We start from the raw sequence: 27,041 nt of genomic DNA, 5'->3' as shown, positions 1-27,041 counted from the left end.
GTTTATTTTGGAGCCACCCGGAACAACATCAATTCATCAAACTGAATTAACAAGAATAAGACAACTAAAATATACTTGTAAAATTAAAATTGATCAAAGCAAGATATAATGTACAAACTAAAATAAGACACGCAAGCTATACAATTATTAAAATCAAATATTCTGATTACAATAAATAACAAAGTTCACAGACATAAAAAACGTGAAGATTATTTCCAGCTTCATTGTACAGTTGTACAATAATGCAACATCTGGTATAGGCTCCCAAGCACTTTCAAATTATTGGCTTCTGCACATTTAGAATCATGTGCTGCGTTGACCTGCAAAATGTAAGGTCACTATTAAGAGTGCCAACTCCCAAAGATCACCAAACCGGTCCCAGGCAGACTTATTGCTGCATACAGCAGACAGATTAACAAGTAATGAATCGCTTCCTCTCTGCTTATAGAACTGAGGGAGAAGCAGGTTACTAGTCTTTCCATCACATTTTTTTCATTGAATCGATTTTCCATCAAATTTTTTCCAACAATTTTTTTTCATATAATGGGATTTAATACCAATTTCCATCGAAAACCTGTATAATGATTTATGTTTAAATTGCCCCCCCAAACCCGCCCTCAACCCCCAGGGGTCCACCCCCTAAACCCCACAACCCCCATTTAAAAAATGAAACCCTTGTCCAGTGCTGAAATCTTTGATATCTCTCAGCACTGGACAGCTCCCTGTAACTTGTGGTATTTATTGTTTATTGGGGCCCCCCCCAACCCTCCTCAACCCCCAGGAGTCCTCCGCCCCAAACCCCATTTCCAAAAATGAACCCTTCCTCAACCCATTGAATTTCCAACCCAAACGTACATCTATTTTAAAGGTATGTTTGAGTTGGAAATCCATCGATGGAAAAGAATTTCAATAAATGAATTTCGATGGATAATAATTTGATGGGAATATTTTCGATGGAAAGACTGGCTACCGGAGTAGCAGCCCCTTGTCCCTTCTTTCCATCACATACAGAAGGCTCCCAAAGAAGAGTGGCAAGGCGGAATTTGACCAATAAAAACATACCAAAAAAGTCTCTGATTTTATCCATGGTAGTTCTCAAAACCTAGAGCGCTTGTACTGATTATAACATTATTAGGCCATCTTTTGCACAAAGCTCTGGTTATCAAAGCCTGTTAGGCAGAATTTTCATTTTAGTGCTAAATTCCTCCTACCTTAGAGACCTCCAGCTCTTTTGCTGGACTTTAGGTCTTTTTAATTTTAAACCTATGTGTTTCCTTTGTTTTGGAGTCTGACAAACTCCATAGGCATCTACTTCTTGTAAGGTGACATACAGCATCTTCAGTGCAGTGTCACAGAGAAATCCTTTAGATATCTCATAAGGTTTAACTACCTTTTTTGTGAGAACTACTGTTCCCAAGAATAGTAAAGTGCAATTGACTTTACTTAACATTTCTCTCTGTAGATCCAGCACACCCCATCTTATGTGGAGTGATTGGAGGGTTAGTTAGTAGCCCCTTTTTCTACTTACTCATGTACAAATGTTTATGTTACCCTCACTACTTTAAAGGGCTGGTGGCAGTGGTTTAATTTTCATACCATTGTGCTTTTCTACCACAGGCTGAATCCTCAGCTGCAATATAGCTCCCATGGGTGACTATTGTCCTCAAAATGACCCCGGTCTTCTTTGTTCCCCATTTCTTGTTTTTGATGGCTTTCGTGGGTTTTACTCTGAGTGCCAAAGCAGGTTTAACCATTTTGTTCACTTTCCCTTTGGCGGGCTTCATTACTGAAACCGGCCTCTGGCTCCAGTGTGTCTGGCAGGGCAGGAAGCGAGGGAGGGAGGTGCCCGAAACTCTCTGTCCTTAGTCTCTTTGGTAACCTAAATGCATCTAGTCATGATTGGTTGGCCACTCTGCTGTGTGAGTGACAGTTAGGCTGTGCATGAATGGGAGAAACCTGCTAAAAAGGCGCAGCTTTTTGGACTGAAGACAGAACCAACCACTGGAAGAAACATCCGATAAAGGAATCATGAAGAGAACCTTGCTGCATCGTCCTGAATCATTGAACTGCCCGGTGAAGCCCTGCTGCTATGCTGAAACTCCTTTTCCGAATCGACCAGAGAAGCTCCGGAGAAGATGACTTCTTCCATTGGGTTAGTGGGACCAACTGACCTCAAGACAAACTTTGCTGGAAGACCATCCCCAACTGGCTTCACTTCTTTGCTGCTGCTGGAACCAAGTGCCAGGGGTCGAGAAATCCGTGCAACATCTTTAAGCCTGACTGAAGCTCCAGGAAGAGGACCCTCCTGAATCAGAACAACCCAAGCTTGTGTCACCTCACCAGACTGCTGGAGTCACGGAGTGAAAGAAGCCCATCCAGTGTCCAAGATCTGCGGTGGTGCTATTTACCAGGAGCTGAAACCGCGAAGTGCAGCTGAACTGAACAGAGCCCGTAGCTGCCGCCAGTCCTCCAGATGTCCTTCCTCTTGTCCCGATGACTGAGTCCCAGGAACACAGGATCTGCAACTCTGCAACTCTGCAACCACGACAGAAGCCATCTGGAGCCTTTTCTTGTAACCCAAGGTACTGTTCTGACTAAGGGGTACTTACCTCTTTGTCTGTAGCTTGCTTTCCTCAGTGGAGACTTGCAGTAACTGTTTTATTGAGTTTATTCCAGCTCTAACTGTTCACAGGTATAACAGCTTGTGGCCCAACAGTATTTTACCACAACAAACTCTCTTACTTTGTGCAAGACTTTTTGCTATCTAAGAAGTGCCTCAGCTCCATAGACTTTCTTCCAAAGTGACTTTCGGCTGTCCTGGCTCCCTGCAGACTCTTCTAACCCATTGACTTTGATTCTAACTGTCTCTCATAGGTCAAGCATTGGTTTTTATCTAATATTACTGGGAAAGGTTTTATCTAGAATTCATTGGGAGATTTAAAAGTGCTCACATGCTCTGAGAACCTGTTCACCTTTTTCGTTCCCTTAACCTTTCCTTTCGACCAACCTCAGAATTTTACCAAGTGCAAAAGTGATATATAAATGCCATTACTGTCCTAGCAATTGTAGTCACCCTAGGGTGCAGGAAGTGTGTATGAAGCGTCTCTAACGAGAATCTACTTGCTTATCTGGATTCTGAGAACGTGTTAGGATGTATATTTTTATTGTTGCGCATTGCCCTTATTAAAGGATGCTTATTTAAAACTGACTGTTAAATAAATAATTGTAAAATAACATTATTTTACAAGAAAACCATGAGTTTAAGTGTTATTTTGATACTGTATGTGTGGATTTCGATACTACAGCTCTACAACTCACATTTCCCCCTGTTGCGATAAGTCTGGCTGCTCGGTCACACTACCAACTTGTGTAGTACAGACATATACCAATAGGTGTGTTGTATTATGTGCTGCTCATTTAATTGTGTATTTGAGTGTTGTTTTATGCCTGCGAGCCACCATTGGCTGCTGTACTCTATTTGGTTTCGTGGCATTCCTTTATTATGATCTCTTTCTTTGGATTACTCTTAGTCTGTCATAGGAACACACCATTCACAATGCTTGTGTTTCTGATAAACGTGTTGTGTGTGTTGGTTTCTCTCCCCACCTGTTCATTGTCACCACATCTGCTCGCCTTTCGTTGACAAAGCGGTGTTTCTCTCTACATCTGATTACCTATTCGTGTGTGTGTTTGTATTTTATTGGTCCGGTGTGGCCAAACAATGGATTTACTCGGCGTTCCCATGAAAATGAGTGCCCTCTTGCCTTGTCCTGGTGTTAGTGCTGGCGGCCATATTAGTCTCTTTGCCGTTCCCGTTTTCACCGTGTGTAATGTTAACACTGCTCCATGTTCTCACAAACGTATGGTAAATGCACCTGCGTGTCATTGTAAAAAACTGACAAGACATAATGGGGCGGTGTCAACAAGGTGCACTCTTCAGTTCCTCATCATCACGCATGCAGACTGCGCACTATTTCCCTCGTGAATTCTCCTATATGCGTTTCACTGCAACATGCAAAATAAACACCTGTGTCCTTTAGTATAAAAGTATAAATCTATGACCGGGGTTTGGAAGAAGGCTCACAATGTGCAGCGAATGTGCAGTTCGCAGTGTTACAGGAAGTCTGTGAGGAATTGAGTTTGAGATGCTGAGGAAAAATCGTAATAACTCTTCGCCGGGTGCAGGCAGCTCCATGGAATACATTAGTGGAGTTCAGTACACCATTTAATCGTGCTGCGGATACAAGCAGCAAGATAAATGCACGTCTTCCCTTCAAAGGAGCAAGTGGGAAGAAAAGCCATCAATCCCCCTGACGGGCTTTCCGTAGCAGGAACAACATGCTTCAGCGGCCAGGCGAGGAATATGACAGGACAGCAACGTCGGCTACTAAACATGGAATTGGGCCAGTCTTTGAGATAAGACCAGAGATTTGCAGTCAGGCGTCCTCAGGTTCTAATCACGGCTACCCAATGATACACTGTCTGACCTTGCGCAAGGCTGTTTCGAGCTCTACCTCACATTGATCAATCATGAAGGTATACTGCTGAGGCTTGCGGCACAAAAAACAAACAGCATGGGCTATATATTGTATAATGATTTTTTTTCAGGTATTCATACCTCTCAAATTATAATGATTTTTTTTTCAGGTATTCGTGCCTCTCAAATGCCCACGTATTCTCCTTACTTTCTAGCTATTGCACTTCCCTCCCACCCCACAACCCTCCCTCCTCCCTGGCTGTTCAAACCACTTGCAAGGCAGTGCCCCCCAAACCACCATATCAAACTCATATGCCATGCATTGATAGCACATGCCAAGTATTACCATCATATGCCCAGGTATGACACAGAGCACGCCATCTTGCTACTCTGGCCCAGGGCTTGTGAATTATTAATTATTTCCTAAATCATGTGCTCAACCTTTTGCCTGCGTATCCACCTCTGAGGCCTCATAAGAGATGCAAATGCCATATTTGCCCGCTGAGCAACTCTAAACACCTCATGGCCAAGTTGCATTGTACCGTGTACCATGCTTTCCCCGTGTGTGTGTCCGCACATGGCTGGCGGTGGGGGATCCACTTCCTGGTAGCAGCCTTTGTATGATTAAGCGGAGTACACTGGAGTGCCTATTTGGCACCCCGGGTTAGCACAGTACAGGCTGCTGCAGCCACAGTGTTGTTCCTACAAATAAAGATGCGGGATACAGTAAGCGCCTTGAATGGTCATGGCTTTTGCCTGTCACCAAGATCAAGAGCTACTGTTGACCAGAACGGCAATGGACAGTTCATGCATAGGTGACATAAAAGCTGCGAATAATCCCAGGAAAGTTCAGTGGGTGCAACTGAGTAAATGGCACCTACATGTCTCAGGAGGATAGCTCAGGGGTAACACGCTCACCTTGGAAACAAGACGAAATTGAGCAACACAGGTTCGATCCCCGGGTCCACGCTTAGAAACCTCTGGGTATTAAGCACGTTATAAATAACCAATTATAATTATACATTCCACCCCAAACTCCAACTCCCCATAAATGTAGAGGACTCGCTCTTTTACCTTGTAATCTCTTGCAACAAGTCATGAAGCACTTGAGAAAACATCAACCAGAAAACCAGACATGAGGCAGCCCTGCCTGAACCTCAAGCGTCCAAGACCCTTCTGACACCAAATGTCTACCCAGGTTCTGGAATTTCAGAATGTCTTTCCCCCCCCCCACAAGATAGACACCAATCATGGTGCACACTTTCATTCACTTAGGAGCACAAGCTAAGTCAGAAGATGTTGTGATCCTGCCCACAAAGACCTTTACCATATGTTTCCTGAATGGACACGCAGATCTTGAGCACATCCGAAAGCAGAAGCATCTGAGACCTGAGACGGCTGATAAGAACCCAGACCCCTAAATAAACCACATACAATAATCCCAAGTGAACCTCCTGAGAAATGCTTCTCCCACATGAAACACCATCACTGGACGCCATCCATGACTTCAACCAAAGGTGCTGCGGACCAGACAGTTTGCACCACACCACGTATTCCGCAATTGTTATACTTCGCCAACTCCTTATCTTCAGGGGCTCCACAGCTGCCCTTCTTGATTGGATTTGCTCTTTGACTGCCACCGGAAACTGGCATCACCCTTGCTGGTTTATAACCTCTTCTGAACATCAATGTTGACTCACTCTTGTTGTACCACCATAACCTGGTCGTCAACTATTCTTACCACCAGGTTATGGCCACTTGGCTTGCTTTTGGAAAGGTTCCCAAGTGATCTTGAATGCAAGCTCATATCAAATTCGGCTTTTACTTATCACTGCAGGACGATGCATCATCAGGGCTGGTATCCCCCCTCAACCTATCAGACTCTATGTCCTATTAGAAACTAATCCACTGCTGCGTCAAAACTCAATTGGCTTCCCTGTTACTAGGCATGCACTCTCACTTATATTTTGCATCATATAACTTGTGCTGGAACTGGGCCAGATGTTCCCGGATTAGAAATCCGGCAAAACATGTCTCCACGGATCCCTTATCCACGAAAACAAACAGTTCATGCTCTTGCTAAGCCACTTTGATAAACTGCTGCAACTCTTAGCCCCTGCTCCATCGGCCCCACCTTCCACTCTTCATGTGATCCCAGAGTCATTTGCTCCCATTTTCAGCACTGGAAATAATATATATTTGACATGTACCTTCATATTTGACATGTAACATTACTTCATTAAAAGTAGCACTAAATCATCCTTTGTTCTTGACTATGCTTCTGAGACCGAGTCTTGTTCAATCAACCTGTCATTGGTGTGCCAAGGATGCCCAGAAATTGCCTGTTACCTTGATGCAGGAAGTCAATGCTGCTTCCTAGTACAGAAACTGTGTGGATCTTATTAACATCAGGACCGCCTATCATATTACAGTTAATTACATTGTATGCCACTAGTTCACACAATATGTCAATTAATGCAATTGTTAGTCCAAGCACTGACCTATGTCAGATATTACCATGGTTTACCCAGGTATACAGACCCATTGCTGGCTATTGTCAATATATGAGCAGGTACAGAACTTTCGAAGTAGTTCCATCATATGTCCAGTTACCCACACCATCTGTAGGGTATTGGCATCATATTCCTAGGTACTCACACCATGTCCTGCCATTAGATGCACAGGCACTCACATCTTTTGCCAGGAATTACCATTATATGTCTTCATATTTGCACTGCGTTTAGAGATTCACTACTGATGTCAGTCTCAAGGTACGCTCTATATTTGCCAAATATTCACCCTGCATGACAGGTTTTGCCCCTGGAATCCTATAATTTGATGGGAAGCGGCAGTGCGCCCCAGGGGCTTATTGCAGATTTTACATCACAGGCATAGGTATCTGGCACGCTTGCCAGGTGTTTCCAACATTTGTCCAGGTGCTCACACAGTTTGGAAAGTATAGAAATAAAAAAGGAACTAACGCCCATTGACACTTTCTAAAAACAATACCTCTTAAAAACAGTTTCTTCTTTGGGTACTACAATAGTGCACTGCAGAGCATTGATCTATCTAGCCCTCCCCTCAGCAGCACCTGCCCCGACATGGAAACTCCAGCTATATGATTTTCTGTTGCCTGACCTTCTCTCCTGAGCAGTTGCTGCTGTAGACTCATCATGTCCCTTCTCTATTTCTCTCACACTTTTTAGCAGTCCACATGCACACATATGTCTCCTTTCACTTAGGATGTCCTGCTCTCTCTGCACTTTTATGCCTGCCTGTCTCTTTTTTACCCAGCAGTTACTTTTCTGTGTCTGGCTTGTCTTTCTCTTGCAACTCTCATAGCCCCCTCAATGTACCTGTTTTTGCTCCCCATGTGCCCCTTCTCTGTTCCTCCTAATTGCTTTTCCAAATCTGGGACTGAAACATGCCAGTCCCCTTCTCTCTCGCTCCTTTTATCCAGGTAATTCTTTCAGTTATTACTTTAAAAGGCATTAACATTTTATTTGAAGTGCCCATCAACTATGTATTGAATATTTTAAAAAGTGGAGGTTAGGTTTGATATCCATGTAATGAGGTATACAAGAATGCATCACCATAGGTAGTGTTAATATCAGTGTGAATAGGCCGATATTAACAAATTACTGTGAATGTAAGCAGACATCCAACACAACAACCTGGACTATTGTATATCACTCGAGCTAAACTGTAAACAGACAGAACATCTCAAAGAGGCCTAAACCCGAAAGCACAGGCGTCCAGTGACTGCCAAGTATCTAGCAGCAGACTGTATACAGCAACTGACCAACACAATTCCAACCAGAAAAACGATGACCTGGAGGGTTGCCCAGAGCTGTGCCAGTGATAATGAATGATTTGAAACCTTCCAGCCATCACCTTTCTGTTTTGCTTATTTGGTAAGTAACCCACGGGTTTTTCTTGTTTGTTAGGTGCAAGACAGATGGAAATATGTGTTGCAGGTCACAGTAATTGCAGTTTTTTTTGTTTATTATTTTAAAATGTAAACAGCAGCACCTGCTCCATGGCATCACTCCTAGAAAAGGCCCATTTGATTATTTTCTTTGGTCCTTTATATCTTGCATAATGCCAGCCTCTTCCAGCATTTAAGCACTGGAACAGGAACTGAACCCATATTGCACTGTACCCTCTTGTTCCCAAAGCAAGTGCGTTGCCCCTGAGATATCCTTCCAAATATATTTTTTTTTGCTTGAGGAAGAGACAGATGGTTTACTTCAAAGGCAGAGGGCATCTTCATGTAAATTAATTATCTCTCCTTGCATCTATCTGCAGTGTGCCTGTATTGCAGGTGTGGCAGATCTGGGTCAGATCACACAGTGCCCAGGCAGGATTCCTGGCAGAAGCTTCCAGGGCACACCCCTTTCATCACAGGCCCAGAGGCTCACTTGATGTGCAAAGCAGACAAGAAACAATGATGACATTTGTATTCTTGCTGTGCTGTCACTGAGTACTGCAGGCCGCTCTTACCCGTTCCCAGGGATGTTTTTATGGGAGGGCAAAAGGGGCACTTGCCCAGGGCCCCCACCTTGGAGGGGGCCCCATAAGGCTGCCTGATCTAAAGAGGTAAGATTCCTTTGTCCACCAGACTTAAATGGCACACATCATGCTATATCCAGCACATCTATTAACAACAGAAATATCCAACACATCTATTCTGGAATTGTGTCATTCCGTCCAATAAGGTTGGTGAAATGAATATATTACCATGATTTACACATAAGTGTTCATTCTGAGTAGTATCTAGTAGTTATACAAAGGTAGCGGGCGCCCCTCTCTCGCAAGAACAGACATGATAACCTGTTCAGTGGTTATTAACCACTTGAGAGTTCGCAGCCACTGCTTTTACTCACTGTGCCTTTCACAGATGGGAAATATCCATTTGCATATCAGTCTTTGTCCTGCCCAGGGGCAGTCCAGCACCGAAATACAATGGCAATTCCAATCTGAACGAGAGTACCACCAGCAACCCCATACACGTGTTTCACCCTTGTTGGGGATCATCAGTGAGGTGAAGCTGATGCCTCTCTAAGCACAGTGAGAGGGAGACCACGTCTGGTTGCCCCCAGGAGACCTAGGGTTACCAATCCCAGGTTCCTTAACAAATAATTTTACAAAGGTAGCGGGCGCCCCTCTCTCGCAAGAACAGACATGATAACCTGTTCAGTGGTTATTAATTAATTAGTAAAAGCAGTGGCTGCGAACTCTCAAGTGGTTAATAACCACCGAACAGGTTATCATGTCTGTTCTTGCGAGAGAGGGGCGCCCGCTACCTTTGTTAAACTATTTGTTAAGGAACCTGGGATTGGTAACCCTAGGTCTCCTGGGGGCAACCAGACGTGGTCTCCCTCTCACTGTGCTTAGAGAGGCATCAGCTTCACCTCACTGATGATCCCCAACAAGGGTGAAACACGTGTATGGGGTTGCTGGTGGTACTCTCGTTCAGATTGGAATTGCCATTGTATTTCGGTGCTGGACTGCCCCTGGGCAGGACAAAGACTGATATGCAAATGGATATTTCCCATCTGTGAAAGGCACAGTGAGTAAAAGCAGTGGCTGCGAACTCTCAAGTGGTTAATAACCACCGAACAGGTTATCATGTCTGTTCTTGCGAGAGAGGGGCGCCCGCTACCTTTGTTAAACTATTTGTTAAGGAACCTGGGATTGGTAACCCTAGGTCTCCTGGGGGCAACCAGACGTGGTCTCCCTCTCACTGTGCTTAGAGAGGCATCAGCTTCACCTCACTGATGATCCCCAACAAGGGTGAAACACGTGTATGGGGTTGCTGGTGGTACTCTCGTTCAGATTGGAATTGCCATTGTATTTCGGTGCTGGACTGCCCCTGGGCAGGACAAAGACTGATATGCAAATGGATATTTCCCATCTGTGAAAGGCACAGTGAGTAAAAGCAGTGGCTGCGAACTCTCAAGTGGTTAATAACCACCGAACAGGTTATCATGTCTGTTCTTGCGAGAGAGGGGCGCCCGCTACCTTTGTTAAACTATTTGTTAAGGAACCTGGGATTGGTAACCCTAGGTCTCCTGGGGGCAACCAGACGTGGTCTCCCTCTCACTGTGCTTAGAGAGGCATCAGCTTCACCTCACTGATGATCCCCAACAAGGGTGAAACACGTGTATGGGGTTGCTGGTGGTACTCTCGTTCAGATTGGAATTGCCATTGTATTTCGGTGCTGGACTGCCCCTGGGCAGGACAAAGACTGATATGCAAATGGATATTTCCCATCTGTGAAAGGCACAGTGAGTAAAAGCAGTGGCTGCGAACTCTCAAGTGGTTAATAACCACCGAACAGGTTATCATGTCTGTTCTTGCGAGAGAGGGGCGCCCGCTACCTTTGTTAAACTATTTGTTAAGGAACCTGGGATTGGTAACCCTAGGTCTCCTGGGGGCAACCAGACGTGGTCTCCCTCTCACTGTGCTTAGAGAGGCATCAGCTTCACCTCACTGATGATCCCCAACAAGGGTGAAACACGTGTATGGGGTTGCTGGTGGTACTCTCGTTCAGATTGGAATTGCCATTGTATTTCGGTGCTGGACTGCCCCTGGGCAGGACAAAGACTGATATGCAAATGGATATTTCCCATCTGTGAAAGGCACAGTGAGTAAAAGCAGTGGCTGCGAACTCTCAAGTGGTTAATAACCACCGAACAGGTTATCATGTCTGTTCTTGCGAGAGAGGGGCGCCCGCTACCTTTGTTAAACTATTTGTTAAGGAACCTGGGATTGGTAACCCTAGGTCTCCTGGGGGCAACCAGACGTGGTCTCCCTCTCACTGTGCTTAGAGAGGCATCAGCTTCACCTCACTGATGATCCCCAACAAGGGTGAAACACGTGTATGGGGTTGCTGGTGGTACTCTCGTTCAGATTGGAATTGCCATTGTATTTCGGTGCTGGACTGCCCCTGGGCAGGACAAAGACTGATATGCAAATGGATATTTCCCATCTGTGAAAGGCACAGTGAGTAAAAGCAGTGGCTGCGAACTCTCAAGTGGTTAATAACCACCGAACAGGTTATCATGTCTGTTCTTGCGAGAGAGGGGCGCCCGCTACCTTTGTTAAACTATTTGTTAAGGAACCTGGGATTGGTAACCCTAGGTCTCCTGGGGGCAACCAGACGTGGTCTCCCTCTCACTGTGCTTAGAGAGGCATCAGCTTCACCTCACTGATGATCCCCAACAAGGGTGAAACACGTGTATGGGGTTGCTGGTGGTACTCTCGTTCAGATTGGAATTGCCATTGTATTTCGGTGCTGGACTGCCCCTGGGCAGGACAAAGACTGATATGCAAATGGATATTTCCCATCTGTGAAAGGCACAGTGAGTAAAAGCAGTGGCTGCGAACTCTCAAGTGGTTAATAACCACCGAACAGGTTATCATGTCTGTTCTTGCGAGAGAGGGGCGCCCGCTACCTTTGTTAAACTATTTGTTAAGGAACCTGGGATTGGTAACCCTAGGTCTCCTGGGGGCAACCAGACGTGGTCTCCCTCTCACTGTGCTTAGAGAGGCATCAGCTTCACCTCACTGATGATCCCCAACAAGGGTGAAACACGTGTATGGGGTTGCTGGTGGTACTCTCGTTCAGATTGGAATTGCCATTGTATTTCGGTGCTGGACTGCCCCTGGGCAGGACAAAGACTGATATGCAAATGGATATTTCCCATCTGTGAAAGGCACAGTGAGTAAAAGCAGTGGCTGCGAACTCTCAAGTGGTTAATAACCACCGAACAGGTTATCATGTCTGTTCTTGCGAGAGAGGGGCGCCCGCTACCTTTGTTAAAGTATCTAGTAGTTACACACTTTTTTTGTTTGTTGTTTTTTTGACAGTGTGAAGTCATCAGTAACAGCTACACCTGAAGAAGGGGTCTTTGAACCCCGAAACACGTTGTGTGAAATGTTGATTTTATCCATTACATCTAGCTAGACAGATGCAGTTGGATTAAGTTGAATCAACACATAAATGTTACTGGACTATGTTGACTATTCGTCATTAAAATAGTTTTGAGAATATTCCTCTGTACAACCCATCAAGATTGTTAATAGACAGTGAATGATGTAATTCCCTGAATATGGTTTTGTTCATTGAAGCTTTTTTCATTGAGGCTTAAAATGTGTATGTAAAAAAATACAGATGTTTTGGCTATGGTATGGGAAGAAGTTGATGTTTATTTTCATCTGTACATTACAATAATATATTTTCATCTTTTTGAAGCACAGAAAAAAAAGGTTTTTGAAATACTGTTGAAGAGGATAATACCTCGATTGGAGTGACCAGGTTTTTACCTCAGTGGTTTCTGAGGTTAAATGATTGGTATATCATATAGCATGTACCATACTTAGTAAAGCGTGGTGCTTAGTATCAGGATTCTCAGACACTTGTCTTACCACTGTTTCATACCAAAAAGCAGACAACCATAATAATATCATTGCGTATATGAACAAGTGACTTTAAACAGTAAAAGTAAGATTCAACCAATGTGAAAAGCACTTCTTGCAACAGTGAGGGTAGTCCAGCAGATCAGACCCTTTATTAAAGCTGAACAAGTGACTTTCCAAACTGCACACCACCCACTACAAGACTTGTTACAAAAAATAGTCATCTTGTAAGTTATCACATGCAACCATAACATCAACAATCATGTCCATGCACGGACTTCCTAGCAGAGTTAAGTATTGTCAATAGAAAAAGAGTCCTGCTGTGCAAGGATTGACAGAACGTCATGATTTTGTAAAAGAAACTTGCATTAAGGAAAACAAGAAGGTGTCAATTAATGCTGAAGCACACCTAAACTCCTCACATTAAAGTTCTCATCCGATTTTTAAGCTAAGAAAAGGATCAATGGGATCTCTGCCTGTTTCTTTCTGCCTGAATATGGGTTTGTTAAACCAGAAGCTGTAAAATTAACTTCATGTTTCTTGTGCAATTACCTCCATAAAATTATTGTTACTCTTGCCGGTGGTATTACCATCAAGGAAATAACCGTAGTTTGCCAACTCACATCGCACACTGCCAATGGTAACTAACCGTAATCCTGCTGTACCTCCAAACTTGTAAGTGTTTGAAGACAGTCAGTTACAATGATTATTGTAACTAAACATTATTCTGCTCAAAAGATATTCAAGAGAGAGAAAAGGCTTCTCTGCGCTATGCCAAAACATGGATCAGATGTTTCAGTAATAAAGTAAATAGTATACTGCCTTTACTTTTGAGAGCACTGCTAGCATGGGCGCGGTGAAGGATTTATTCTCCAAAAGGGTCAGACATCAGCAGAAGCTTCCAAACAATAGCAGTATAGTAAGTACTAAAGTTAGGAATGTCCGAGCAAGGTTCTGCAAAAAAAGTCTAAGTTATTTTAGTCACGTTATCTTATGCTAAGAGTATCTGAAGAGTGCTGATATGCCCACAAATGGAGTTCTTGTTAGGGATCAGGGCAAAAGGGAATCAAAAAGAGATTCAGGATTATGTAACAAAGCAAAGAACAAGGTTCAGAGGCAGATGAAACCGAAAAATATATAATGGTGCAAAAAAAAAACTGTACTTATAGCGGTTCTAGTAATTAGATATGAAATGATTATTGTATCATGCGAAAATACCCCATTTTGCGTGGTGCAAAGAGTACTTTTGCAGTTCAAAGTGACTTTGCTCCACAAAAATACACTTTGCACTGCTCTGTGAATTAGACCCGGTTCAACATGTTTTTTGGCAGTGCTAAACGTTCCATGAATTAGGCCCAACTTTTTTTTTGTATTCTTGTTTAAATGTGATGGCGTTTGCATCTATTGTGGCATGGGTATTTGATCATAATAGCATGCATGCGTGTTTGAATGTAATAGTGTATTTGTAAGTTGTTTGAATGTATTGGAATATAATAGTGTGTAACTGTTTGAATGTATTGGCGTGTGAGTGTGCAGTGTGATCTCCACAGATTGCGCACCATAGATTGCGCACCATAGATTGCACATCATAGATTGAAGGAATGGAGGCGCTGAAACGTTGCTGGGTGTAGTGGCTGACATCGTAGCTGTTGTTGGGAGGCAATGCACATGGCTGGCAGAAGATATATGAAGGCCCCTTGGCTACCAAAGGAGACACTTGCTTGTGTATGTTAACACAGCAAAAATGCATTCATCGAGTGGGGCAGTTTAAGGTTTTGCAATGAAAAATACAGTCAAACATGGTAAATAGTTTGTTGTAGCACAGTTTGTTGGCACAGTTGTGGCCCTTTGAGTAGATATCTGATAACACAATCAATATATTTCAAGGAATCTGAAGAATTAACTCAGAAGGCCTTCGAATGGGTGAGGGAGTTGTGTGGTGCATACATTATAACAGAGAATGTGCTTCCTGATCCTAAAGCAAATTGAAATGGGCAATGTCCCTGGATTGATCATTAAGGTTGTGTAGCATAAGGGCCACCTTAAACTTAATTAATATTCAAGAATATTCATTGACCAAGATCAAAGAGCTGAAAGCAGGGTCCCCCAATGTTTTGTGTGTTCTTGCGAACTACTTGCTTATTTCTAGAGCGAAACTCCCAAGTAATGGGTCGATTGTGTCTTAGATAATTTAACAAATGCTGACATCACTCTTGAAATTTTGCTGATGAATCCGCTGTCCTATTTTTTAGGTTTTCGTTTAGGGAAAAAAAGGGTTTTTTAGAAAAAAAGAGGGTTGGGGGACACCCCCCCAAAAAAAAAAAAAGGGGTGAAAATTAAAAAATAAAAAAATTCGACCATTTGGCTTTCGACCAAATTGGTTCGACTATATGTCCAGTCGACCAAATTTTTTCAACCAAATGTCTGGTAACCGATGAATCCTACAAAGACTAAATTGAAATTGTTTCGCTTTGATTGGATTTGTACTCGTAAACAATGTTTGGAATATGTGGATTGTGGTGCTATGATATCTCACAAAAAATTACATTGCATGGAACCGTATTTGGTCAAATGTCCCTCCAATTTTGTAAGAACACAGATGCTACGCATCCGACTAAATTTATGTTTGATGAGGCAGATTTTGGGAAGGAGACTTTTGGTTCCTAAAGATCAAACATTTTGCCGTTAATTGAAACTCTATGTCACCTGGTGGTCGATTGTCCGGCCTTGAGTTTTATTCGGCAGAAACGTTTTAACAAATGTTGTAATTTCCTCTCTTCACGCACCAGCGAAGAAATATGGAGTTACTTGCTCACTAACACCAAAACTTCCATTGAAATCGCACTAGTGCAATTTGTTAAGATTGTCATTCCATCTCAGTGAAACTTGACTCAAGCATATGTTGTGAACTAATTAGCATATTTGCTGTTTTTTGTGAATAGTAAGTGCTTTCTAATGTTTTAATCTGTGCATCTTGTAAAATGAACCTCAAATGTTTATTTTTCTTTTATTGAACATTTACTGTTTTTCCCATGCTTGTAAAATTCTTGAAAGGTTGATTTTATCAGCCAAACAATATAAACAATTTTTTAAAAAAATTTAAAAAAGAAAGCAGGGTAAACCATGTCTCTGATAATTTAACATCTTTTGCAGATTGTCTTTAGCCAACAAATGGAAATTTAAAGTGGCACAGCCTTTAGCTTGTGATGACTAATGCATCACTAGGTAATATGTGCATTCCATGAGCCCCACCTGATAGCTTTATTTTATGGTAAAATCCTAGATGCAGAAATAGAGGGAAGGGGTGAGTGGCAGTGGATTCTCATGGACAGATTTATTGGACTCTCAAAGAGGCAGCCAGTGGAGAGCTGAACCCCTAATGGACAACTTGTTAAAATCCATTAAGCTTTCTTTGTGAGAGGCACAGGGGATCCCCTATGGTGGGGCATATTTAAATTGCCTGGCTGTGTGTGTGTGTACTTCGGTGGACCAGACCTGGCGTGGCGTGAGGATGGGATCTTTAACAACCCCTATAAATCATCATGTGGGAAAGTCATTAAAATCTATTGAGTAGTAGGGCAGAGATGCCCGTCAATGACACACAACTCCATTGTCCTCGCTTACGATACTTGCAGAGAGCTGGAAGGGAAGATCGAATTAAAGTCTCTTTTTCACCTGTTATCTGTTTCCCTTTGTTATGGCTTTATATCACATTAGAATTAGTAGTCTTGTGCATTTAACCACTGAGAGCATTGGAAGATTTTATCTGCCTTGATTCCACCTTTGCCATATGCTCACGAAAACCTTTACATGGGAAACCCGGCCAGTGGGAAGTGAGGCTACAGACAGAAGGGGAGGGGACTCACTCTCTGTAGATCCCAGTGCTCCACTTATTCTTTGAGAAGGGATAAGGGGCAATGTGTCAGATGTTCCATGGTAAGTGTATATTTCCAATTGTGGAGCTATTGCTAAATGTTGTTTCTGCAGGTAAATGTATAAGATAAGTCTCCTTTGACTTCTTGCATACATTAGTATGCCATGTACACAGGGACGTTTTTATGGGAGGGCAAAGGGGGCACTTGCCCAGGGCACCCACCTCGGAGGGGGCCCCATAAGGCTGCCTGATCTAAAGAGGTAAGATTCCTTTGTCCACCAGACTTTAATGGCACACATTTATGGCATGGTGCTGGGGCTCTAAACCTATTGCCTGTCTGTTTTGGCAAGTGCATTCTGCCTCGATCAATTCATCATGTAATGATGTCTGTGTTCACTGTGGTGTATATCGTTTGTGTGTTCGTTCCTTGCGGCACAACTCCTGTAGCATTCTTTCCTTCCTGTGGGAATTATTTTGATCATGTGCAATAGCCACATTTGAAATGCACATTGACAAAATGAGTGCCACAATGGTTCAGAAGTTAGCTCAGTGTGTTAAGCACCCATTGCAGAGATATGTGTCCCTATGCAACATTAGAATAGCACATTCCTGTAAGGCTGGCTGAGCCTTTCCTATGTCTGAAGCTTATAAACCTGCCTGTGCATGTACTTGGTCTTGCAGCACAACATGTGCTATTAGCAACAATGTACCTTCACCAGATATGGCTTGCTCTAAAAACAAACCTGTCATCCTTATGGTGAAGGTCTAGAAAATGATTTCTTCAGATGGGGTGTTGTAAAACCTAGGCAATCACCTGCAACGATGAGCATAAACTGTTAGTCCAAGAGATGAATAAGTATCCAAAGTTGGAACCAAAGCATTCTTGCTTGTATCCTGGCATTGCCAGCAGAAAATACAGTGATCCTGGTCAAATCATATAATATCTCGTACATTACTGTACTCTCTTCTGTGAAGTTTGCCTCCTCGCATGCTGGTGGCATCGTTTAGCCCATTACTTGATCTTTTTTCTTATGTAGGCCATTTGAGTGGAAGGGGTGGTAAACAGAAGGGAGTGGACCAGATCGTGCAGGACTCGGGCAAGCATATTTTAAAGTCTGCTTGTTTGACATAAAAGAACGCTTTGCATTTTTGTAAAGTCAAAGGTTTTTCTGCACATTTATAAATGACAATTTCACAAGCCAGTGTTTTGGAACTATGTAAAGCTTTAAAATACAAAAGACCAACCCGGATTAAATCACACTGATTGGTATGCTGATACTTATATACTTCTCTTGATGATGCAGAGAATGAAGCTAGAATCGTTCTGTGTTACACCCTTCTATAATATTTTGTTTTTGAGAGTTGCCATGTTTGGTAATGTGATTGGTGTACTTTCCAAGTCTGTTTTATAAAATGAGATTATTTTAGTTCATGGAAAGAACTGGTAATGAAAGTGTTCAAAAGTAGAAATTTCAGAGTTAGCAAAAATCCCAGATTCACCCCTTTAATCTTGTACTGCCTAGCCTCTTGAAATTGCCAGTCCCTGAACCTTTCAAAATTGTCAGCTCTTCAGAGGAATTTCCTCCTCAGGGTATGATCTTCAAAACAACCTCACTCATGGTTTCACTGGCTATCGTGTTGCTTCCACTGTAATAGTGAGTATTGATATATTGCTCACCACAGGCACTTTATTCTTTTGATCTCTAATGTCAACACTATTTGAAAACCATGTCCCACTTATAATCTCAGTCTGTCTGGATAACGACACCTTCCTGGTAGCTTCTAATCTGCATCCACTATCCATGCTATGGTATGTGCAGCTTTCTTCTTCCTACCAATTGGTCTCCTCTATCCATGCTTGAGCATGTTTGCATTCTGTGAGGCAGCAAATGTGAGTTCTCTGTCTATTCTGGGATACATGTACCTTTTATAAACAGTCCTGCATTAATACTACAGGCTGCATACCTTCCTGAATTCTATTGATAAAAAGTCTCCTGAATCGATGCTAGAACAGAAGTAGCCTCTTCGTGGACTGATAATGTTGACCTTCAAATGGTACTTGTTTATCATTCTGATTAGAGCAAGAATGAAGAGGGTAATGAGACTTTAAGGGAGTAAACATCCTTATTTTTAATGCTGTGAGGCAGCATACCAACCTATGGGCTGTGATTGTGGTGGGGGGGTCGATATTCTTGATCACTTAATTCCTTTGGTTTGGTGGAGGGGGGCCCCAAAGAGGTCCGTGCCCAGGGCCCCAAAAGTGCTTAAGATGGCCCTGCCCATTCCCAGCTAGCTAGAACTAGCCCACATGCCAGTCTTGTTGCTACAATACTGGGTATTAGCTGCACAGAAAGGCCACGTCTGTAATAACTTTATAATAATAAAGCACTTGAAACCAAATATGTCTCTCTGCAGTTGCAAATAACACTTACCTCTGTGATGATCAACAGTCTCGTAATAGATGAAAAAGAGAATTACCTAAAAACCCCCCTTAAACCCAGCCAAAATGCCAAGTAGAAGTGGAATCTCCAGGGAAAACCCCAATAGGGGAAAAAACCCTGTGATGCGCTGCTGGGGTGCGTGGGTTCCTGCAAGCACCTGGTGAAGACTCACGCTAGTTTTAATGTGGTCCGGATTCTTGTCAGGAAGGATTCTAATTCAAAAGAGTAGAAATGCAGGTAAGTAAGAATATGGTTTCCAAAGTCTAGTGAAATAGTAAAGGGTATAGAAAGGAGCTTACCCTGACAAGCCTATTCCCTACTAGGTCTCTATATCTCAGTCTGATGGTAAATGTTGGCAAAGTGCCTAATAGAACATATAAGGAGTAAGAATATGTCCAATGTGCGAAAAGAGAAATGCAATAAGAGATTTGGATCTTACCCATAAACAGTAGACCCTGGGATGAATAGCATAGAACAGATTACGGGTCTTGAACTCGAAGGAATAGAAGGCTGAAAAGGATGTCTAAGGCTGGTTCCTAATGTAGATTTTAAATAACAACAAGATTAGGCGTGAGGAAAATACCCGTGAGAATCACAACTCTATCTAGCTAAACCGATGTCAGCTACAAACCAATGGCGGCAGGAGTGGTTGATGAAACTAGGAGATGACTTCCTGATGATCCACAGAGCGTAGAAAAGGATTGAGAATTCTAATGTTCAGGACGAGAAATGGGAAGAGAATGAATGACGGAAGTGGAGAGAGCAACTCTAGATAGCAATTGTTGAATAGAAAAAGTAACGAACTTACGGTGCGCAGCGCGACTCTGAATAGAGAAGCAACGCGTAGTACCGAAGTTCCAGTAGCCGGATATACAATTCCAGAAGTCGAGGGCGGGGCTACTCGCTCGGTCTGAGGAGCGAGAAACACTAGTGTGCTGCTTACGGTTTCGGGCTCCTCCATGTTGCGAGTCCCGATTCTGGGCAAAACCGCGGGCATTGGCACAGGGAAAGTGAAGTAGCGAGACCCCAATGGACAGCCGTAACAACGTCTGAACCCAACCATTCAGGCATTCTTCACTAATGGACTGCCAACCTGTTAGTGATGGCGGCTTCATGGTTTTTCCTGCATCCCTGTTATTTCTCCAGCGAAGGAGATCTAGATTCCAGGTGAAAAAATGCTGTGGCACATTTAGCTGCATTTACAACTGCCTTTTTAGGTGCAACACAGATATCTGCTCTTGGCACAGCCTCTTTGTCCATTGGCCCAGGTGTTGCAAGGACAGGTCTAGGAGTAGCACGGGGGATCGAGGGGGAGCAACTGGTACCCCTGCAACCCTCAAATGAATTCCCTGTCTATTTCATTTCACTTTTGTAATATTTTATGCAAACTGCACATCCAATTTGCTACATGGGGTTGTGCAGTCTGCCAGTATCTTTGTTCTGACAATTCTGGTTTTCCACTAACCCTTGCCTGTCGGATGTACACAGACCCTAGGGTGTTTAACCACTGAAGACACTGAGCTATAGATGGCATTGAGTAACTGATAATATTGAGACAGTGATAATATGGGGTGCTTTGTGATACTGACCCCTTAATAATAAACAGACTCTAATAATTGGCATCTGGTAAACCTTTAAACCTTAGTATCTTCTATTAAAACTAAATGTTTATCCACGCCGGCTTTGTAGCTATCACTTTTGGCTGCTTCTCTTGTTGCTGCAGCTGATGAAGTGGCGCCGAAATGGCTTACTCAAATTCGCAGCTTAGACAAGCTGAACGCAAATGGCGCTGTAATTACGATTTAGAGCTTAGGATCATATTTAAAGCCAGCTCTATGGCCAATTCTGCTGCAATTATTGCAGCAAAAAATTCTATTTTGCCTTAAAAATCGAAACATCATTGGGTCAAACTAAAACTCTACTTGCAGTGGGTAAGTCCCTGTCTTCTTCGGCAAATTGCTCCCCCACAGTTAAGCCCACTCAGGAGTTGTATGATTCCTTTTCTCACTTTTTTATTAGAAAAATTTAGATTACGCACGCTAACATCTCTGGAAATACTATACTGGCTGCTAGCGCTATGGTTTCCGGGTAACGCTTCTGTGGACACAGTGATTGATATCCCATGTGTGTCTTCCTTTCTCTCCTTTACTGAGGAATCAGTTCTTAAATCCCTTCTCCAGATTAAATCAAGTGCGCCTTCAGATGTGGTGCCGCTAAGAGTTCTGAAGGCGATCACACCTGATCTTATTGGGGTGATTACGGAAGCTGTTAACATCTCCTGTCAAACAGGGTTTATCCCTCCTGAATTAAAGGTTGCAACAGTCATTCCACTCTCTAAAAAGATTTTGCTGGATCCCTCTATACTGGCTAATTTCCGGCCTATATCCCTTCTACCAGCTCCTATGAAACTTCTGAAAGCACTGGTTTCTCCTCTTTTGTCTTCCTTTCTTGAATTGTCTGACTGTCTTGACCCAGCTCAGTGTGGTTTTCCGCCAGGCAGAGGCACCTAGAGCATCCTGGTTTCTGTATAGGATGACATGGCCAGGTTGGTGGATGCGGGAGGTGTCAGAGCCCTGATATTATTAGATATTTCAGCGGCCTTCGACACAGTCGACCATCCTACGGTGATATGCCGCTTGGCTCAAATTCCAGATTGGTTTTCTTCGTTTCTTAAGGATAGATCCGAATCCCTTCTGCTGTCTCCCAATCTTTCTAAATCCTCTGGACTCACCTGTGGTGTCCCTCAGGGTTCCGCTCTATCACCCCTTCTCTTTAACATATGCATCTGGGCCTTAGTGTGCCTCATCCGCTCGCTTGGCGTTAGGTGCTATTCATCTGCGGACAACACCCAGATCCTGATCCGGTTAGATCTTGATTGAACTGAGGTGTTGTCGTGCCTTCATTGGTGCCTGATGGCCGTGGAGGAGTGGATGGGCCTTAATTGGCTAAAACTGAATGGGGACAAAACGGAGGTGCTGGTGGTGGGCTCCCCTTCAGACCCTTCACTTTGGATCTCAACCTTCTGGCCCTCTTCCCTCGGCTCTCTACCTTTGCCTGCAGCGAAGGTAAAGAATTTGGGAGTTATCATGACAGCTACTCTCTCGATGGATGCCCAGATATCATCAGTCTGCCAGGCTGGGGTTTTTCATTTCAAAATCCTTCAACAAATTTTACATCTTATACCACCTGCCTTGCGACCACCGGTTGTGTCAGCAATGGTTGCTAGTCGATTGGATTATTGCAATTCTATATATCTTGCACAGCCCAAAGGGCTGATCCATCCACTACAGCGCCTTCAGAACTTTTGCAGCCCGGGTAGCGACTGGATCACTGTATGGTGTCCACATTTCTCCAGTCCTATGCCGTTTACAATGGCTGTCAGTGCCACAACGTATTGAATCTAAGGCACTTTGTATTGTGCATCAGGTGCTTCATGGTCTGGGAGTGGAATATCTGAGTGCCACATTTTCTCGCTACCTCCCTTGGTGCTGTTTGAAATCTAAGTCAGCTGGTCTGCTTTGTGTACCATCTTTTCGCCGCTCCTGATTGGGTGGTCGTGCTTTCTCTGTGGCAGCAGCACAGCTGTGGATCAAGCTGCCAGCTGAAATTAAAAAAGATCCATAACCCTCTGGCCTTTAGAAAGGCCTTAAAAACTTTTATTTCGTGTTAAAAAGGTTGGTTGATGGCTGATGGATGACTCTTGGGGTTTTGCCTCTCTCTCTGTGCGCTCTACAAGAAGCATTAACATAACATAATAATGCTAAATTGACACTGATAACACTGAATCAATAATATGAGTGCACCAACAATGCTGGTTGATATACATTTTAATAATAAATAGCCACTGACAACATTAGGGTACATTTGTTGCATGATGTTAGGTTTTTGTTTTCCTTGATGATTTTGAATAGTTCTTTTTGTGGGTTCCTTGCTGATTGTATTCTTGTGGTGTGGTATGTTTGTTTTGCTTTTAGGACTGCTGATTTGTATGTTCTGAGTTGTCACCAGAATTTGTTTTTGTCCGATTTGTTGTGATGGTTTCTCCATTATTTTTCCAGTTTGCAGTTTGTTTTTTTAAGTTCCCTCTTTTCCTCTGTGAACCATCTTACTATTTTTTTGTTGCAGTGGCTTTGAAGAGTCTTGCAGGTGTCAATTGGTCTAGAGCCTCTGTGATCCAGGTGTCCAGTTTTTCTTACGCTGACTCTGGATTAATTCTGTTAAGCTGGGAGATGTTTGGTTTGGTTAATTCCATTAACATTGTTAGGGTTTCCAGGTCAAGGCTCTTTCAGTTTGTTTTGCTAGTATCATGGAATATTGCGTTTTCGTGCATCATGCAGTTTGGTATTTTGACATTGAATGGGATCAAGTGGTGATCGCTTCATATGATCTGTACCGGTGGGGTGGTGGTTGAGAGTCCATCTCTGCAGAACATTGCATCTAAGACGTGTCCAGCACAGGGGGTGGGTCTGTTTACTATTTGTTTGAAATCAAGGGTTTCCAGTAGTGCAGTGATACAGTTTGCTATGGTTTAATTTTCTTTTTTGAACCAGATGTTGAAATCCCCCAGAATGATTATGTTATCAGGATAAGTAGTTGGTGATGGCATCATTGAGCTTTGTTGAAAAGTTGAGGTTGTAGGATGGCGATCTGTAGATCAGGAGGAACAGTAGGTTGGCTTGGCAGTTGAGCTTGATGCTGATTTGGAGGGATTCAGAGTCTTCTAAGTCCGTTGGGGGGCTGAGGGATGCAGCTGTGGTCGTGGTGCACTAAATGGATTCCACCTCCTCTTTTTTTTCTCTGTTGAAGTGTATTAGTTTGAAATTGTCTAGTATGGCTTTGTGGTTGATTGTTTTGTAATTGTCCGACAGCCATGTTTCTTTGAGGAAAGGTGCGTTGGTGTTGCCCTCACGTAGGAGGTTGTACATACGTTTTGTGTTTGGCCATAGATCTTACATTGAGTAGGCTGCAGTGTAGTGTGTCTGATTTTCCTTTTTATTGTTGCATATCCTTTCCTGCATCTCATGCGGGTGGTGTTTGTCAGGTTTTCTTTTCCTGAGGTTCTCCCTTGGTTGAGGCTGTTATTTGCTGATTGCGTAGTTGGGACCTCTGTGCTTTCTTTGAGGAGTTCAGTTAGATTGAGGGATGGGTTTCATTGTTCTGGTTCATATTAGTGGATTTTTTGCTTGTATGTTTGGTCTTTTTTCCAGTCTTTGGTTATGTAAGGAGTGTGGATGCTTAGGAATTCTAGGTTAGCTTTGATTTTAGTTTGGGGTCTTTCTGAAAATGTTTTAGGGTTGCTGGATTCTGTGTATTATGGTGTGCGGTTTGGCTGTCTGTTGGGGTCCAGGAATGTTTGGGTCCTTGCTTGTGGGTTCTTTGTGGATTGTTTGTTTTCCATTGATGTAGGATCGTAGGCAGAGAGGCAGCGGGAGATGTATTCTGTTTTCTTCTTGTCTTGGTCTGTATCCTAAATCTGTTTAGAGGTGGCTGGTGGAGATTTTGGTGTGTTCCGAATTCTGCTAGGTGGTTCCCATTCCATAAGGATGCAATTTACTTCCCATTTCCGTTTTACATTCTTGTTTCTTTGTCCTTCTTGTATTGTAGCATGTTTGTGGTTTGGCTGTCTTGGATTGGGGTTTGTGGTTTATTACAGGAGCGGGCTCCCTCCTGGGTGGCTTTTTTTCCTGAGGTCAGTGGTAGGTCAATTTGCTGCAATATACATTGGCCTCTCCCTCGCTCTGGTTGTCGATTGTGGCCTCTGTTTTGTATTTGGAAACAGATTGAGGTGTATTCAGGGGCAGATGCCCTTCTGGGTTGGTTTCTTTCATGGACTTGGTTAAATTGTTCAGACTAACCCACAGTGGTGTCTGCTTCACTGCAGTTGTTGTATTGTGCCTCTCTTTTGGATTCAGTCTTTCGATGTATATTCCAGGGGCGAATGTCAGCTGGAGTTGGTCACTTTCCTGGTCTCAGGTTAAATCAGTGTGCTCTTCTACACAGTGTTGTCTGCCTCACTGTCATTGTTTTGTTATGTCTCTGTTTTGGATTTACGATCAATTCCAGTAGGAGGCCACCTCGGTTGGTTACTTTTCTGGCCTTGGGTTAAGTCAGTATTTTTCTGACACACAGTGGCGTCAGCATTGCTTCAGTTGTTGTGTTGTGTATCTGTTTTGGATACAGGTTAGCGGTATATTCCAGGGGCTGCTGCCCTCCTGGTTTGCGTTAGGCCAATGCGCTTTGGCACAGTGTTGAGATGTGGTGGTTTGTTTTTCTCTGTGCTTAGTGTCTCAGTCTTGGGTTCGGGTTTGTGATGTATGTATGTATTCCAGGGGCGGGTGCCCTTCTGGGTTGCTTACTTTCTTGCAATCAGTCGTAGATCAGTGTGCCTTAGTACACAGTGATGTCTGCCTGATTGTGGTTCTAGGGTTATGGGTCTTGCTTTTGTTGATTTGGTCTTGCCTTCAGGTTTGTGTTGTATACCAGGGGCATGTTCCCTCCTGGGTTGCTTTCTTTCCTGAGATCAGAGATAGATTCTGTTAGATTGCTTTCCAATGTGATCTTCGGTTTGGCCTTGAGGTATATTCCAGGGGCAGGTGCCCTCCTGAATTGGTTGCTCCTCTTGTGGTTGGGTAAAGTGCTTGGTATATTGTGGCATGGAGAGGTTTTTAACCTTGCTGATTCAGTCCAATTTTTGTGTTGCTAGATTGAAGGCAGCGTTATCTAAACCATTACAGTTCTAGTGTGTTTAACTTAATTCCGAAAAATTCTAGTATGGCTAAATTCAATATAGCTTAATTTAGGCACAGTGGCTATACTCAAATATGTACCTAGATTCAATACATTGGCTGTGCTAAAAAATGCACCTAGCTTTGATACAGTGGCTATACTAAAAAGTGTGCCTAGATTGAATACAGTGGCCATACTCAAATATGCAGTTAAAATGTAAGCACAGTGGCTATGCTAAAAAATGCACCTAAATTATATACAGTGGCTGTGGTAAAAAATAAAAACACCTAGATTCAATACAGTGTATGTACTCACATGTGCACCTAGATTCAATATAGTGCCTATGCTCAAAAATGCACCTAGATCCAATACTGTGGCTATACTCATATATGCACCCAGATTTAATGTACTGGATATACTCAAATATACTGCTAATTCAATACAGTGGCTATAATCAAATTATGCACCTAAATTCAATAAATTATCTATGTTCAACAATGCACCTAGATTTAATACAGTGGCTATACTCAAAAATAAATACTGTGGCTATACTGCAGCTGTTAAGGATTTCAATCAGGCAATACACTCTGCTCTCGGCCTTGTGTACAGCGCAATGGAAAACTTATTTGATATATAGATTCAATTATTTGAAAGATGTACCACTCGTATCACACCCCTTACTTAAAAATACCCCGGGTCATGCTGGAACAGGAATCAGGCTGGTTTGTAAAAGGTATTATTTATTCATTTATTTAAGATCAAAATCACAATATATATTTTAATAGGTAAACAACAATCACCCATGGGGTGACAGAACCCTGAATAATATCTTCAATACACTAGAAATAAGTAATGAGCAAAACAAATGCAGCACAGAAAATAATACTTTTGTGTTGGTTTCAGATCAGATAGCACTATGGTTAGAAATTCCCCCTGCAACACCCCTCCACCCTCACTTCCACCTTTCCCCTTACACAGAAAGAGAAAAACAAAGTAGGCTTTTGAACTGTCAGAATGACTTTTAAAGTGGCTGAGCAAGAACTCTAAATGTGTGGAAAAAGGCTTAAATTATTGTAAATTCCTATGGGAGCCGCTTTGA

The sequence above is a fragment of the Ambystoma mexicanum genome, chromosome 4q (assembly GCF_040938575.1).
Source record: "Ambystoma mexicanum isolate Mex_15411 chromosome 4q, UKY_AmexF1_1, whole genome shotgun sequence".
Lineage (NCBI taxonomy): Eukaryota > Metazoa > Chordata > Amphibia > Caudata > Ambystomatidae > Ambystoma > Ambystoma mexicanum.
This window is presented reverse-complemented; position numbering follows the sequence as displayed.